Genomic DNA, 14,975 nt, shown 5'->3' with positions numbered 1-14,975 from the left:
TAAAAAACTAAAAACATGGTGCTCTTTTTCAAAAATAAAAATATATTAGTAATAACTAAGCTAAAAATAATGAATTGGAATTAAGGTTGAATTCTAAAAGGTCAAAAGTTTATGTTTATAAAAGGAAATCATTCCATCTTACTTACTAAATGGAAAGTGCTAAAACAATATATATATATATATATATATATATATATATATATATATATATATATATATATATATATATATATATATATATATATATATTATGTATATGAAGTCATATATAGCAATTTTAATATGAAAACTTTTTAATGGTAATATATATATATATATATATATAGAGAGAGAGAGAGAGAGATATTTTGTTTTTTGCAAAATAATATATGGAAATTTTTTAGGGGCATCTTTTTCCTTATGGAGCCCTATGCATACGCCCTAGTAGTGTATGTCTTCAACCGGCTTTAGTTAATGTTTCTTAGTATAACTATTAAGCCAGATCCTTGAATGGATGATTAAGTAGCAAAATCATTATTTCCTCGTATAAATTTATAGAGTTTAATCTCCATATCTTTAGTATTTAAAAAAAGAACTTTGAATTTAATATAATAAATCATCTAATTTCATCATTTTAAACTCCGAATAATCTTGCAAAAGAATAAAAAAAAACTCCTAATAATAAATATAATTTATGAAGTCAAAATATAATTAAAGGAACCAATTGAAATTATTCTGAAGGTAGTGCTCTCTTACCTAACGAATAATACCAAAGTACATATCCTTAGTAATTAAGAAAAGAACTTTGAATTTAATATAATAAATCATCTAATTTTATTATTTTAAACTCCAAAAAATCTTGCAAAAGAATAAAAAAAAAAACTCCTAATAATAAATATAATTTATGAAGTCAAAAATATAATTAAAGGAACCAATTGAAACTATTTTGAAGGTAGTGTACTCTCACCTAACGAATAATACCAAACCACGCAATGACCTTAAATCTTAAATCATAATGTGAAGCCTATTACTAGTGGTTGATGGGACGCGGCTAAGACTTTGAAGCGTTGAGGTATATAATGCTTGTCGAGAGCATAATATCATTTTTTTTTATAAATAAAAGAGTAAAATATCATTAAAATTATCATAAGAAAAATGTTTAATTAATAGTCATGGATAAAAGAATAACAGATTAAATTGAGAAAATAATAAAATATATATATACATATAATATTAGTAACAATAATTTATTTTAATGATGTTTTATAAAATTATATTTTTTCATAAAATAAATTAATATATTATTTATTTTAAAAGTTAGAAAAAAAGTACCTATGGAATTTAACACTTGAGAAATGTATATTTTCTTCACCTCCTGAAATCTTTATTTATGTAGAAAATGGCATAAAAGGCTTGAAGTAAACCGTTTGTTTAAAACTATACAAATACTAAATTAATTTGTTTAGGTACCAACTAATCACATTGTTTTTTTTTTTTTTTTTTTTTTTTTTGTTTTTCTGCTAAATACATGGTTAAAGTCATGATAGAAAGGAAAATGAGTATATATGAAATAAACGCATAGAAAGATGAGCTATAGAAATAAATTCATGAAAATAATTTTGATGAGACAAGATACAGTCAAAACTTATCATTAATTGGTTTCGGGTATAAGGTCAATGTCTATGGCTTTGGAAGGAGAGCGCTGACAAATTAAGGGAAGCACGTAATCAATTAAAATCACACGTGAGGTCTACTTTTCATTCTTCCAATCGTGTCTCTTATAATTTTATCAAAACTATATATATATATATATATATATATATATATATATATATATATAATCTTTTTATGTTGGCAACCTTCATACTTTTTCAACATGTGACATCCAGATTTTACAAAAACATGTTGTATTTGTGGAGTTAAAAAAATACAAATATCTACACCATAATATAACTATATATATATATATAATAAATTTTCAAGAACCATTACGGTGGAATGTCAGAATCTCTCCTGGAGTTCCCTATCAAAATTTTAGGATGACCTCAATTAGAAAAGATTGTACTGCAAATTCTATAAAATATCCAACAGCATGTTCTTTATAGAGTAAACTTCTCCCAATTTAACTCTATATAGGAAACTATACTTTTACATATTTATAACTGCTAAGACTTCCATTTACTACAATCTCTCAAATTTACAGCATTCCACAAAAATTTACCTGCACATAGGGATAAATGTAAAAATAATATGCATCACCTCAAGCCCATAACACTATTAGCGATAATGATACCGCCATAATAATGATGATAACAAAAATAACTATAATTTCAGTGACACTTTCATTATCCAAAATAAATGTAAATACATATATATACATATATAAATGTATACAATCCCTAGAAAATCCTAAATAGTCTCCCCATAAACTGAACTAGTCGTCGTAAGGTTGAAACATCTATCAAAAGACTGTAATACCTATCCCGAAAGCTGAAATACCTATTCAAAGACTGGCGATACGTGCCTAAATGCTAAAATATGCACTTGAAGGCTAGCCTGGATCTCTATCATCGATACAATATAAACTTTTTCATTACTTAACTAGGTTATACTAACACTCTCAAATCCAAAAAATCTTTAATTAGAACAATAATAACAATCATGGAAGTAGCAGCGGTAATAATAATAATAAAAATAATAATAATAAGGTGATAAAATAATTATGATAATATAATAAAAATAACTAAACTCTAATGTTTAAAAATTATTTAAATAAACATTATTTAAAAATATGAATGAGTCACTATAAGAAAATGTACCTTTAGTGATGAAATTTTTACCGACGAAAAAAAATATAGTTGCGAAAGAAACATTTACCCAAAAAAAAAAAAAACAATTCTCGATAAAAGCTATACTTTTGGCGATGAAAAATTAAAATTGCCAGCAAATGTTATATTTTTACCAACGATAAAACAGTTTCGCCGGTATTGGACTAACTTTTACTGACGATTTCTTATTTTTGTCGGCAAAAATATAACTATTTACTGATGAAATTAAAATTCATCGGCAATAGAAAAAATATTTTTCGCCCACCCATCCCGCCAATCCTAACATGGAAAATAAATTAAAACACATTAATGAGGCTATCTAAACCATTATTTTTCTCTCCATCTCTGTTGCATCTCCTTCTCCTTTCTCTCTCTTTTTTTTTTTTTTTCTTTTGTCAAAATCATTTTCCACTGCAAACCCACTTTCTTCCTTCAAAACTTGGGTTGAATCAAATCACCTGGTCTTGCATCTCCAAAGGTTGAAGCAAACCCATTTTCTTCTTCGAATTTCATTTTGAATCTCTTCGAAAGTCTCTGTGATGTTCCGATTGTCGGTGATGGAGTGAGTTCTGGGATGATGATAGAGAGCGTCTCAGGCGGTTGCTGTTGCAATGCTGATCACTAAAGGTAAGTGTTCTTTAATCACGGAGAAGATCTCATTTTTTTTTGTTTTTTTGTTTTTTTCTTTTTTTTGGGAAAGGGAGAAATTTGGGGTTTCCTAAAGCTGCGGTTGATAAAAATTTCTTGTTTTGGTTTTTTTTGGGTGATTTCTTGGAGGTTCTTCGCTTGTGGTGGATAAGCCGAGGGGTACTCTCCCTTGGGGGTTCTATCCGAACAGTGTTGAGATGCCTTGGTGCAGGCTTTTTGTCATAGTTTGGATAGGTTAGTTTTGCTTATTTTTATTTGATCAATTTCAATGTCTAGGTTTTTCATTTTCTTGCTTGAGCTAAGTGTTTTCCTATGGCTGTAGAATGCGAATATTGATATTTTAGCACCCAATTTTACTATTGGTTCACACAAAAGCTACAATCCAGATTCTAAGTTCATGGTTCTGCATTGATGAGTGATGACTTGCTTTCTTTTCTTATTTATTTCAAAATTGTATGGTGTTCTTTGATCATAAATTGCATTTCTAAGGGTAGGAAATTTTAGAAGGATTTGAATAACCAATTTTATATTTTTTTTTTTTTTTTATGTGTTTATAAGTCTTTACTGATGAAAAGTACTTTGTCACTATTTTTACCGACAAAAAAATACTTTGTCTCTAGTTATATTTTCACCAATTTTTGATATTCTATATTTTGTCACCAAAACTTTGTATCGATGATTTTAGATTCGTTGGGAATAGTTTTTTTGCGAGAAAACTAAACTTTTGTCGGTAAAAGTTTAATTCAGTAAAAATTGAAAATTTGTCAGTAAATACAATTGCAGAAGAGGCATAGGTGATGAAATGGCCGACAAATTTATTTTCATCGATAAAACATTTATCGACGAATTTTTTGTTCTTGTCGACAATATTCTATTGTTGGAACCATATAAAATTCGTGTAAAAATCTATCCAATAAAACTAAATATCATCTGATGTATCATACAATATATCAATAGGTAGTTCCATAATATCGGCCTTCTGTAGGTGTACTACTACCAATACGGTCAGGGGTGGTTGCCTACAATAGATGGCTGTTCAAGTTGCTGATCTCAAAGATAGCTGATATACGATATTAATCCACTATTAGCCCTAACTAGGTTATTGCGATGGTACTGTATAGTACAGTTACAATATAATATATTGATAAAATACCTGATACACCATACAATATAGTAGCGTTCGGGACACAAACATCACTCGGCAGAACATACCCACAAATTTCCTGCACAAAAATACATTCTTATATCATATCATCTTATTTTTTCCTCCTTACTACAAGATTTTCCACAATATGCAGCACTTCAACAACAAAGTATAAAAATATATATACTAGAAATAATTTAATAAACAAAGAATATATTTAAATGTTCACGTCGGTCCACACCACCCACTTAGTACAATTCTATATCTCTATATTGCTTAATAAATATGCCAAATGCATAAACATAAAAAGAAGGGTAACAAACAACAACCACACTAACAATAATATTAATTAATAATAACAATAATGATGATAATGATGATGATGATGATAATAGTAAATAAATAAACAATAATAATAACAACAATAAAGGCAAACAAGGGTAATATTAGAAAATCTTAAAAGTCATAAATATACCATGAAATATGCACACTTGTATCGGAGGCACATGCGAGATCATATAACAGGCTACATGATTCGTGATATCAGTTGTTTTCGGTACCCTGCTACCAATACAGTTTAGGGTGGCTGCTTATAATGGCCGTCTGATCCTAGACACTAAGCAACAGAGTCATAAGGCTAAGTTATTCATGGACTGAATCAGATCGTTGCCTCTGTACAGTGTAATACATACAAACATAACATAATATATCTATATATATATACACGTACATATGAAAAAGATTTTTGATACACCATATGATATACCAGTGGTGCCAGACAGTACTAGGTATCCTGCATACTACCTGACGGGGAGGTTAAAGAGAGAAACCTGTAAACAGTTGCTTTGGCATCCCAATGGCGTCGATGCTAACAACAGTCATCCTAGCCATGGAGAGTTAGGGGGGGAGGGGCTGATGCTCACTGTATAATACTTCCCAATTCTTAGGTCCATGACTCCCAAAGAAAGACCCTATATACTTGCACGCTAACAACAAATACGGTATAGAACACCAGTACTATATGGTACATCTAAAATCATAACAACTTGATGCACCATACTATATATCAGTAGTGCTAGGCGATAGCCAGAATCCCAAGTACCATTATGACAGGGAGATTAAAGAGAGAAACCTACAAACGGTTGCCTTGGCATCCCAATAGTGCCAATGCTATCAACAGTCATCTTGGTCATGGAGGGGGGTAGGTGATGCTCACTATGCACTATGCCTACGAACTCTCAGGCCCATGATATCCCATACGACAACCATACAAACTTGCATGCTAATCAACAATACAGTACAGAACACCAATATTGTATGGTGCATCTAAAAATTATAATTTTTTTATAATATTATAAATATCAAAATTTGATCAACTCTAATCGAGTTTGAATATTTTTAGTAAATCCATAAAATTTCATATTTCCTTTTAAACCATCGCATAAACCCAACGATTTGACTAAATTAATCATTACCAAAGAAATGATCAATTTCACAAATATTCAAATACGCAAATATATTTTATACACTAAAAATTATTATTCTTTTTAAATCATTAAAATTTATTTATAAAAAAATTATATTAAATCACATAAAATTCACATATAATTTAATTTAACATAAATATATTTTATCATATAAAATAAATATGATAAATAAATACAATTAATTCTTCCAAACCATGTAATAAATATTATATAACAAACATATTTAAATCACATAAGATAGCATAATAAAATTAGATAAAAATTTTCTTAATTTTAAAAACATACTTAATACTTTTCAAAATGTTAAATAACACAAATATACATTCACACACACATACACATATGTACAACCTTTTAGTAAGTATGTATACATTGGTATATATATATACACAAATATAAATATATATACACGCATACACATATATACAGAAATATGTATATATATAAATATATTATCTATAGATATCCATACATATATGCAAATAAATATTCACAAACAAATATATATGCACATACATAATTATATAATCATAAATATATATATATATTTATATTTTCACACACATATGTTTATATATATATATACACATTCTTTCAACAAATATGTAAATGTATACACATATTCATATATTCACAATATATATATATATATATATATATATATATATATATCAATCTACACACATATCAATGGTGTACACATATACATTTATACACAAACACACACACACACATATATATATATATATATATATATATATATATATATTTATATATACAAAATGTATATGCTTACAAACATACAGATACATATGTGTACATAAACATACATATATATACAATCTAATTCAAATTTTCAAATTTTCACACTTAACAATTTAACTTATTAAAAAATGGCAACTTTTCAAATACACCATCATAATTCACAAACAAGCTATCAATAGAAAGCTAAAGGGATGGGTAACACACTACTAACCTTCATTCGGCTCAACATCGTCAGTGTTAGCCGGACAACGGTCGAAAAGTTTCGGCCCAACTTCCTTTCCATTAGCTCATAAATGGCTTAGAATTTGGATGAATGGAAATCATTTTTTAGATTAAGGGGTTGGAATCTAGGGGGAGGGACTGACTTCACGGTTGAAAAGCATCGGAAAATCAACGAATGGGAAGTCACTGGTCATTGATAATGAAGCACTGATTCAGGCTGTCGGCATTGACGTCCGCATTGCTTGGTTGTGGGCTTCCATGCCCACTGGTGTGTGTTGCCATTCAATGACAGTGGCACGGCCAATCGGCCGGTCAATGGAGAGAGAGGGGGAGAGAGGAAGAGAGAGAGAGAGAGAGAGAGAGAGAGGGAGGAGAGAGGAATTGTTTTCCCCCCTTTTTTGCATGCGAGGAGGAGAGAGAGAGGGGTGGGGAAAGGAAAAAGAAAAAGAAAAGAAAAAGGAAAAGAAAAATAATTGTGTATTTAATGATGACACATGGCCTTCCCAGATTATGACTTATGGCATTCTCTAAACATGACATGTGGCACCTTCAACTGGTGACACATGGCACAAGCCAGAAATCCCTTTAAATATTTTATTATCCGGTAAAGTCAATCCTAGAAAAGATAGGCACAACTTTACAGACTCGTAACTTTTCAACTGTAGGTCCACATTATGCTTGCCACAAGTTTATGGACTCATATCGATGAGTACTATCACATAGAACATGAGTCAACATTAAAATCCATATGGATAAAATGTCAACTCTAGGATTGCTGGTCAGTTCTAATTACATCTTGTTTTAATCATAACTTTCTATTCTTCGCTCCAATTTTAGCATACTACTAGTCTACGAACTCGTGTCGACGAGTACTTTGCCATGGTACTTTGGTCAACACGAAATTCCTCCCACAGTAAAAGATCAACTATGGAGCCCAGTTGGTCAACTCCGGTCAACCTTGGTCAAAAAATCAAATTTGAGGTAATTTCTCGGGTTGGGGTGTTACATATTCCATAAAATCAAACGTGACTTTACATGTTTGAATATCACCCAAAAAAATTAAAATCTATGATAATAGTCTTGAAATCCAAAATATAATTTTAAGAAAATATACTATGTTAAAATCATCTTAATACTAAATATTTTTATAACTTTCAGTTCTTTTAAATCAACATTAAATAAAAAAATAAATAACAAATAATCTCATAAAATCATATACATGTATTTATTTACCCACACACACACACACACACACACACACACACATAAAGGAACGTCTTTTAATAATATGAATGCTTCACCAAATCTAAAATTAATAATAAATATTTTCATAACTCAAACATGATTTAGAAGATGATATACCACTCATATTTACATAAATTACACATATACTCACATACAAATATTTATAATCAAATAAAGGCTTTGAAACATTTAAAAAAAAAAAAACCATATAATAATACTTTTTAATTCTATGATCAACCCAAATAAATAATTTAATATTTAATTATGCTCAAATTACTTTAGGAAGAAAACAAAGCCCCTTTTAAACCAATCTCAAGATCATGATCGGGCACTTAAAATTAAACCAATAAATAAAATTAATTAAACAAAATATCTCGACTTTCAATTCACAGAGATTTATAAAGAACATCGGTGTAACTTAATAATATAACGATTAATAATAGTTCAATTTTTATCTTTTAGTGCATCTAAGGTCTATATATACCTCAAGAATCGTGCTTTCATTAAACAATTTGAAAGATATTCAAAAAGTCCCCAAAACCCTCCTATACCTATGAAACTTGAGCCAGGTCAACCTTATCCGTTTTATCACCAAATCATGTCGCTTGGTTTTTCATCATTTTTTGACCACCTCTATTTGCACTCTCTAGCCATTGTGATAGAGCACTGAACGATGACCAAAACCACCAAATTTCATGGTCTAACTCCGAGCTCAGATTGGGTTGGCAAAGTTATGGCTATGTCATCATGGGACACCGACGAGTTGGCTGAATTCATGGTAGCTTCATGTTGACCCATATCCTTTACCCACCATTTTTAGACTCTCTGAGCTCCAATCTGGTGTCAAAATTTTTCATGATTTGAGAGATCCATTAATATCATGTTTAGCCAAAATTTTCGACATGTTCTTTGGCCATCGGTAATATTTTTGGACCAAGATGAGCCTAGATTCTTATTACCTACTCTACAAGCTTTTCATTGATATAAAGTTTGTAAATTTTGGATGTTGTTTGATAATTTTTCCATTTTTAAGTCAATTAGTTAAACATCGGATGAAAATTGGACTGTGTTTGGATGCAATTGGATAAATTTGACAAAATTGAAGTTAGATTTATGTAATTATGTGTTAATAAGAGTCAATGGAAGGTTTATTTTCATTAAATTGGCCATTGAGTAAAAAATTCCAATTTTGGTAACGCATCCTAAAGGTTCACAGTATAATTAAACCTTTCGGTGTTCAATTTATACGATCTAAGAATTGTGTAGAGTATTTTAAGACATTTAGTAAGCATGAATGCCCTTGGATTTGATTTCTGGAGCCTTAAGAAATATTTTTATTATAGGCACCCATACTAAGCTTGGAGATGACCTTGCAGAGGAGTAGGAGCAAACATCAGTGGTATCAGTGCGTGGTTTATATTTTTAAATGATTTTACGCATACTAGTACAATTATAGATACATGGTTTGAATATTATATATATATATATATATATGGTTTGATTTAAGTACTTATTGTATACATGTATAAATATATGCTTATACATATATGCGTTATAGTTTTATGTGACTTTTGACAAAATTTTAAAATGATTTTAAATTCAAATGCGTTTATGGTGAACTTGGAAATTTTGATATTTTAATATCTGGGAATTTGAATTGATGTTTTAGTTATATTGAAAAATAATTGATTTTGAGAAAGTGGATGTATATTTTTAAGCATGTTTAAGCATTTATATTTTAAAATGCTTAAAAATGTTTTAGGATAATATATATTTATCTGTTGGTATCACATCCTACCACCACTGGTGGACCTATCACTTTGCCGTTATTGTCATCAATTTAGCCACTGCTTGTTATGAGGTTTTTTATTCAAAGCTTTCTAAGACATCTCTAATCCTTAGATTACTCTCGCCTGAACACCCTTAACTTTAGAGTTTTTTCGACTCTAGCTTGGGTGGGTGTGGGGTACTGGCATGTTTGGTTTCTAATTCCATATTGCCTACATGAAGTTTAGAGGATGATTCAAATATAATAAATGTGACAGCCCAGACCACCTGTATGAGATATTGTCTTCTTTGGGCTTGGGGAATCCTTTTACAACCCAGTCCTTAAGGTTTTAAAAAGCCTTTCAAGGGAAAGGTATTTACATCCATTTATATGGAGTGTTTCGTTCCTTTTTCCAACTGATGTAGGACTTTACAATCCTCCCCCCTTGGAACCCAGCGTCCTTGCTGGCACACTGATCCGGGTCCGGCTCTGATACCATCTGTGACAGCCCAGACCACCCACATGAGATGTTGTCCTCTTTGGGCTTGGGAAATCCTTTTCTAACCCAACCCTTAAGGTTTTAAAAGACCTCTCAAGGGAAAGGTATCCACATCCACTTATATGGAGTGTTTCGTTCCCTTTTCCAACCGATGTGGGACTTCATAATAAAAGTCGTTCTAATAACATTAAGGCCTTTTCAAAGTGGTAGGTTTCAGGGTTCGAAAGAATTGTAAATTTAAGCATGCTCATGTAAGAATAATCCAAAAATGGGTGATCTATTGGAAAGCTTTGAGCAAAAACCTTATATTGAGTGTGGTGGCTAAATTGGGGACAATATTGATAGAAAATGATAGGTTCGCCAGCGATGGCAGGGTGTTACGAATGGTATCAGAGCCTGTATCTAGTTTGAAATGTACCAGGAGAACCCTGGGCCCAAGGGAGTTGGATTGTGACGATTAGTATGACTGGGTGCGGGACAATAGAAGGCTACCTGATGTCCAATCCCATATTGTTTGGGTGTAGATCATGAGATAATTCAAATATAATAAAAGTCACTTTAATCGCGTCGAGGCCTTTTCAGAGTAATTGGCTTCAAGGTTTAAAAGAACTTCGAAGTTAAGAGTATCCAGTCAAGAACAATTCTAGGATGGGTGACCTTCTGAAAAGCTCTGAAAAAAAAAATCCCATAGTGAGTGTGATGTTTGAATTAGGGCATCAACAGTGATGGGGAGTTACAGTTAGTATTTATGTTTTGGTATGAAATGATAATTTTAAATATCTAGAGGATATAATACCAGTGGATCTAAGAAACTGTCATGATATAAGAGAATGATGATAAATTGTGTGTGCCATTCTCTTGGAATGATGATGAGTTGTATTCCACTTCCTTATGATGTTGGTTTTTGTATATCTCTATATTGTCTAGTAGTGTTTCGGGACTCTGTATACCATCTGGTAGCGCTAGGTATATTGTATAGTACATTGTATGTGTTTTCTCTAACATAGGTATTTTGATGGTTTTATTATGTGTCATTGTTGTTTCTAAATTATAATTATATTGTTTATTATCCTGCATTAAATTTACGTTTTAGTTGGTTAATGATATTTTAAAATTTTCAATTATGAAATGCTTTTCCTATGATATTATTTTGGGCATATAAGTCGGATTTTGTGAAATGGTTTTAAAAAGAAAAACTTTTCAAGAGAGTAAAAGTAATCTCTTAAGTGAAAAGTTTTGAAATTAAGTGACTATTTTTTATATTATTATTTTATTCCACTCATTGAACTTGTCTAATAGTTTTATATTTTTAAATTATTCTTTATGTCTCAGCTAACAGATTACACACACTACACTGATATCTTCATCAACGTTCTTACACTTCTATATACTTCTTTGATGGGTTGATCTAGTATGTATGACTCTTTATTTTATTTCTCTTTCTTTGAATTTGGGTTTGAAATCTTTGATTTAACACTGTTGATTTATAGAAAATCTTTTAAAAGCATTATTTATATTTGGCTTATACTATTAGGTTATATCCATTTCATGGGGAGGTCCTATTGGACTTTTTGGTACTGGCTCGATGGGGTTTCCCTAAGCGAGACCACTTTGAGCTTTCAAGAAGGAACCCGAGGCAATTCTATCAGGTCTTGAATTAGAACCCTAGATAAGTATGACGTAATTTACAGAAATCTTATCAAAAGCATTTATTTTTCTCTATTTTACTATTAGGTTATATTCTATTTATGAGGAGGTCCCACTGAACTTTCGACACCGGTTTAGTAAGGCTTTCCTAGGTGGAACCATCTTGGATATCCAAAAAGGTACGTCAGGAGCGGTCCTGTCAAAGTTACTGAATCACTTTAAGTGATTCAAAATTTTTTGGCTGGGGAACAAGAAGTTGAAGCAAAAGGCCAAAATTATGGTCAAATTAAGGACCAAGTGATCTTGTGGCTAACCTTATAACAATTCTATAGCCACACAATAATAGGCAAAAGTTATGATAAATGGACTAGTTTAAAAAATTATACGATATCTTGCTGCTGACCTTATAAAAATTCTAAGATAACACAGTAGTATGGTTGGAAATTATACAATTACATGTTTCATAAGTTATCCTAATTTAATGAAACATATGGGGGCAATATGGTTGACGATAATGTAATTTAAGATGTAGATAAATTTTAGAATGATTTAGGATTTAGTCTTATTTATTTTATTATTTTCTTTATCCAGTTTATCAATTTAGATATTGTTTTTATCGAGATTATTAGGATTATTAAGTAGGTTTTATCTTATCTAGTTTATTTAATATAAATATAATTTTTGTTTAATAAGGACTTATTTGCTTGGTGATTACATTAAGGGGCAACTGGAAGCTACAAAAAACAACTATGATGAACACCGAACAATACTTAACAACCCTCTCAGAATGGCCATCAACTTAAGTCCAGTAGATAACTAGTTTTTTTTTTTTTTTAAATTGATTTTGTTTTTTCTTCTATTGTTTTAATTATTTTATTTTATAGTCAAAAATATTTTAAAATTCTTTAGTTCTCTCTATTCTTAAATTGTCTAACTAAGTTGGATTCCTTTCATTTCTAATTTGCTTTTATTTTATTGCACTTCTATATATTTTTTTTCCTTTTATTTCCCTCTATTTGAAGGTGGCACACCCCTTAGGCTAAAGCATTCAAAGAAAAAATATGCAATCTAAATAAATTATGTCAAGGAGAATTCCTTTTTCTTTTATATGATGACTTGAAAAGAATCAATATTAATAATTGTGAACAAATTACTATAGCCTATAAAACACCAGTCATTCTTTAACCTAAAAATTAAGCTTATATATTTCATCAAACATGATATAGATAAATAAATTGAGTGAATAAATAAGCTAAGTGTAATCATCAAATGAGATAATATTGTTGATGGTTCCTTAATTACACTGTTAATGAGATGACATTTAGATCCTCAAACTATTTTTTCTTTTTGACAAATTGGTCTCAAAACTTGGCCATTTGTTACACCATTGGTCCTTACCTAAGTTTTCATCCAAAATTTATCATGAGGGACCAAAGTGAAACTTTTATACTTTAGGGACTACATGCGCGATAAACAAAAAAAAAAAAAAAAAACCTGAGTAATATTTTTAAATAAAATAAAATTTTATGAATATTATATAAAAATCTTTTAAAAAATTCATAGAAAATCATGAAAGCAAAATTGGGAAAGTAATTTATCCTAAAATATTTTTTAAAAATATAAAAATTTAAACCAACTAAACTCAAGAAAATTTGCACCTCGATCATAATAGTGGGCTACTCCAATTCAACATTGCTTCTACCTTCTACGGATTGACATAAATGTCGTCAATAGAAACTATATATGCTTGAGAATTCCCACTTTATTTAACCAGAATTCATACTTGTTATAACACCCCATCCTTCATTGTACCATAATCTTTCACATTTTGATTAAGTTTGACCATAGTTGGCCAGGGTTGATTGAAAAAGTCCCACAATTGACTTTTTGGTATAGTTGAAATTTTATTTTCACCAAAGTACCATTGTGAATTACTCATTACCATGAGTTCATAGACTAGCGACACACCAGATTTTGAGCTAGGATCAAAAAGTTATGGTTAGAACAAGATTTGATCCGAATTGATTAAGTGGGGTCCAAAGTTGACTTTTTATTTATATAAGTTATGGTGTTGACTTGCATACCATTGTGTAATATTCATTAATATGAGTTCGTAGCCTAGTAGTGCGCTTAATTAATAACTATGGTTAAAAAGTTATGGTTGATTTTACCATGTAATTTATTGAAAAGCATAAAAAATAAAGAACTTAAAAGTATCAGCCAATACATGTCGTGTGTCAACATTTCAGTGGTTGATAACTTGGCACATGCGGGTGAACAATAGCCAAATGGAGGCTTTTTATCGGTCACCGTTAAACCAATAGGAGAGGGGAGAGAAAAGAGAGAGCAGCCACAATTTTTTGACAAAAACACCAACCTTTAGCCATAATCTTGTCTCATTCACCTACCTTTCGGAAAGCCTACTCAATGATGCACTGGCCTACAAAATTTCACCGTGAAAAGTTTGGCAACTCACAGTGATCGGAGTGGTTTTCCAATGTAGGTGGCAGCCTTATTTATGGTGAAATTGACGTATTTTATGCCACCATTCTTTCGCACTGCCATCACTATCATGTAACCCACCTCAAGGCCGGTCGACCACCAAAGTTTCACAGCCAAATCGCAGGCAATGTTCGGGATCGGACTGGTGGCCTGCAATGGTGGTAGCTTGCTGTTTCTCTCTTTTTTGGCAAGTTTTAAGCTTATCCACAACCTTTTTCCACCATTTTTTACCCTCATAAAC

This window comes from Ziziphus jujuba, chromosome 5 (genome assembly GCF_031755915.1).
Source record: "Ziziphus jujuba cultivar Dongzao chromosome 5, ASM3175591v1".
NCBI lineage: Eukaryota > Viridiplantae > Streptophyta > Magnoliopsida > Rosales > Rhamnaceae > Ziziphus > Ziziphus jujuba.
The sequence above is the reverse complement of the archived record's forward strand: the minus strand, read 5'-3'. Positions refer to the sequence as shown.